A 4,675-nucleotide genomic window follows, 5' to 3' on the forward strand; every position below is an offset into this window, starting at 1 on the left:
ACATGAATATATATATATATATATATATATATATATATATATATAAAACCATTCTGCTCTATTTAGGAGTATATTATCTATATTAATTCAGAACATCAGAAGCATTTTTAATCTCATCTTGAGTCTTTGCTGTAAATCGTTACTGTAATAAAAATTAAATTTCCATTTTAATTTATGTCAAATAAATTGCTTGAGAGAGGCCTCACCCCTGTGGGCTGAAAAACATTGCATTAATAATTGTTCTGATGGTAATTATACAAATGCTATGCTTAAAACTTTGTTTTGTGAAGTCTCTTTTTTTTTTTTGCTTTGAAACCAATTTTTAAGCAAATCACGTGTGAGCTGGTGCCAACAGAGAAGAGAAGCAATTTTGGCTCAATGAAGAAATGTGCATCATTCTTCCAAATCAAGTGAATTACTAACACCCACAAATTTCAGGAAGTCAAAACACAAGTGTCAATATGAATAAGTGGAAAGGCATTGAAATGGCTGAAAGAACCAAGGAGCAAGAAAAAATTAGCACAGATGTAGAAAGCTAAGAGGAGTTGGGTGGATCAAGACTAAAGAAATAAAACTGGAAATCAAATTATATTTGAGTAAGCCATTTAGGAAAATAAGTAAGAATCACAGTGAGAAAGATCACAGAGTATTAAAAAGAAAACAATAAAAATGACAAAATTAAAATCTGTGTTTTCTTATGTACTTTATAACTGTGCCCAAGAGGCAAAACATAATCTCGTGTTAAAACAGAATGTATTTTGGATTTAGCTCATTGTCAACATGATTTATGAGATGAAGACCAGATACTAAGAGTGAATAAATAGTAAAGCAAGGTCTATGGCATTAGAGGCAGAAAGGCAAGTGGGGAACTCCACAAGATAATATCACAGTGATGGATGAATGCAGATATGTTCTGTTTTGGTTTAGTATGCATTCAGTTCTATGATAAATATGAGTTTCAAAATGCAGCAAATTGCATACATAAAGGATAAGCAAAGAAACACTGCCATAAGAAGATTTTACATTTATCTGAAGAAGTAAACTGCAAATTCAACATTAAAATTCTATATATTTCACTAATATATCTCCATCAGCTAAGGAAAAAGAAATATTTATCATGCTAGATATTAAAATGTTCTTCTCATATCACATATAAACTAGCTTCACTCAATTCCTTCCTCACTTTATGACAGTCCAGTTAACAGACAAATCCTTGAGATCCTGGACATGCCAACCTGTGGGCAGTTATATACCAAATGGCAAACTAACGAGCAGTCTCATATGCCAAATATACAAGCATTTTAAACCCCTTTTTGTTTCTAGATGGAGAGATTTGATTTCTAGTGTGGTTAACTACATATGCACAAAAGACAGGTCTGCACGGCAGCCAAGGAATATGATTGCCATACTTACCAGTAGTTCAGGGTTTGAATACCCACAGCAGTGAAGTTGCAGCCACACAGACTTCTCCCTCATGGATCAGAAGACATCTGTTCAGGCCACTTGTCACACTGCCCACCTGCATTGCAATAGGCGACTAATCTGGGTTAGGAATTCTGACAGCTGCTGCACTCACATGTTTCTATGATCTTTAGATACGTCTTCAAAATAACCCAAAATGTCGCTAAGGGAGGTACCTGAGAAGAACAAGAAGGATTAGTGAGTGGCGTGAGCAAGAATGATAAAAGGCTATTTGTAGTCATGTTCTAAATGTTCCACGTTCTAGCTTCTTAAGTTATTCAGCAGACTTAACAGAACTTTTACATTTGCAGCTAGCTTTTCAGGTGTGTAAATTCTGCTTGGAACAAAGTTTGTAACATCAACACTTTACTAAGTAATCCCTTAAGGATAACTCGGAAAAGAAGTGTCTGTAAGGAAACAGAATGGAGAGATTTACTCTGAGCTAAAAATACATACTCACTGTGTAGATTGGTGTACAATGTTCACTTCAGATGCTGGAATATGAAAAACAAAATCTCAAGGACAACTATATTTATGGACTGGGACTTCAGAAAAACACACTGTAAAACAGTTTTAAGCCTTGGAAAATTGTCTGTCTTTGGATTTCTAAGTAGGAAACCTTACAAGGGTATAAAAGTTCTGCAATAGTATAAAGATTAAGTAGATTAGACACCTCCCTAATAAAAACCTGATGCTGGTTAAATTGTCCAAAAATAATAATAAATTTTTAAAATCACTGAGAATCCTATGGTACATGTTAAATGATCCATAAGAAGAACGCAGGTACTCTGATGGAATGAGTAGTCTGTCTTCTAGTTAACACTGTAGAAGACAAGAAATCTATAACCAACATTATTCCATGTAAAACAAACTACAAATCTGGACATATACTCTTATTTTTAGGAAATGAAGTATCAAAGTAAATAAAAACCTTCTTTAAAGGAGTCTGCCAAAGTAAATAGAAATAACTAAGTATTTAATCTTTTCAAACATAGTACAGCATGAGGACTTATTATGAAAAGGACATAATTAGTTCTTTTATTTGAAATTAAATATAAAACAAAGGTATATTTGGTAAGGAATAGTATAAATTTCAGAGTAAAGCTCAGAAGAAAAAGACAAGTGATTAAACTGGATGTTAGTTGTAAAAGAAGCAAGGACAGTAAATGACCACATAGGAAATTAAAACATTCACAGACATCTCAAGAAAAATAACATGATAAAAATTGCACTCAGGGTTCATTGTTCACAGAAGTACAAAAACGAACTTGTTTTCCTTTTAACCATATGCTTTTTCCTAGTATTTTACATCGTTTGGATCTGTAGTACCCTATTCTTTCAACCAATATTTAGATAAGGGTTACTTCTGTTTCCAAGGTATTCATGGAATCACAGACTCCATGGCTAAAGTTGGAAGGCACCTCTGGAGGTCATCTTGTCCAAACTCCTGCTTGAGCAGGGACACCTAGAGCCTGTTGCCCAGGACCACATCCAGATAGCTTTTGAATATCTCCAAAGATGGAGATTCCACAACCTCCCTGGGTAGCCTGTGCCAGTGCTTGGTCACCCTTGCAGTGAAAAAGTGTTTTCTGATGTTCAGATGGAGCCTCCTGTGTTTCAGTTTGTGCCCATTGCCTCTTGTCATGTCACTGGGCACCACTGAAAAGAGCCTGGCTTTGTCCTCTTCGCACTCTGCCTTCAGGTATTCATACATAAGAGCCCCCTGAGCCTTCTCCAGTCCCAGCTCGCTCAGCCTTTCCTCACAGGAGAGGTGCCACAGTCCCTTCGGCACCTTAGTGGCCTTTTGTTGGCCTCTCTCTGCTATGTCCATGTCTCCCCTGTACTGGGGAGCCCAGAACTGGACACAGTACTCCAGGTACTCACCAGTGCTGAGCAGAGGGGAAGGATCACCTCCCCTGGCTTGCTGCCAACACTCCTCCTAATGCAGCCCAGGATACTGTTGGCCTCTTTTGCCACAAGGGAATGTTGCTGCCTCATGTTCAACTTGGTGTCCACCAGGACACACAGGTGCTTTTCTCTCAAGCTGCTTTCCAGTCAGGCAGCCCCAGCATATACCGGGAGTGCCTAGATTTATTCCTTCCCAAGTGCAGGACTTTGCATTTCCCCTTGTTGAACTTCATGAGGCTTCCCTCAGCCCATATCTCCAGCCATATAAATCTCCAAATTACAATTCCTGTAATTGTGATAGTTGTAATCTACCAAATACTGTTGAAGAGTTGAGTTCATACCTGATCTTAATTATGAGTTTACTTCACCTTTTAATGGATTTGGAAGAATAAAGAATGGTTATAGAAAACATAACAAATGACATCACTGTAGAAAAATGCTTAGCATAAATCTTATTCAAATCCATACAAACAAGAATTAATCCTCAAAAAGTACCTATGAATCATTGTTTCACGAGAGATTAAATTCAATGCATAGAGAACATGGCCAGGGCAAAAAGGCAACTATACTGAAGGTATAAACATAGAATCTGCCAAATTTCAACCCTACATTTATTCATCCAGACCCAATTATTCCTTCATGCTGATAATAATAATTACTTTTATGCACAACTAATGTTTACTATAAACTTCAGAATAAAAATACAGTACAAAACAAAACTGAGAAGTAAATGTTACATTTTGATAAAGGTTTCAGGCCAAATCCTGGTCTCACTGAAGTTGGTATTAAAACTCACACAGATTTCAACTAAATTGGGATTTCATGTTTCACACAGTAGCAATGGACAAACTGGCTCTTACAATCATGTAATCTTGGTGAAAATGGGAAAGTTACAAAAGTACAATACACAAAGTACATTTTGCAAATAGAAGATAAAACTTTCAAAGATTATTTCACAGAAGTGTAGGGCTAGATGAGGCCTTGGGAAACCATCCAGCCTGACCCTCTCATTTCTGTTGATTTTTGTGCCTCCTATAGTTTGTCTACATGTTTTTAGTGTGGTGGAAAAACCAGACACAGCACTCCAGCTAAGGTCTCACCACTGCTGAGCATACCAGAATAATTTGCTTCATGATCTCATTCATGACCTTCCTGCAAATATTTCCCCAAATGACATTATTTCTCTCTTTTGTGAGACTACTGAATTATTTGCTTATATTTATCTTGCTATCCAGAATAAGCTCTGGATTCCTTCTGCTGTATAACTGATAGATGGTTATTCCTCATTCTGTTTCTGTGTATCTGA

The sequence above is a fragment of the Athene cunicularia genome, assembly GCF_003259725.1.
Source record: "Athene cunicularia isolate RWA chromosome 2 unlocalized genomic scaffold, athCun1 chr2_part1, whole genome shotgun sequence".
Lineage (NCBI taxonomy): Eukaryota > Metazoa > Chordata > Aves > Strigiformes > Strigidae > Athene > Athene cunicularia.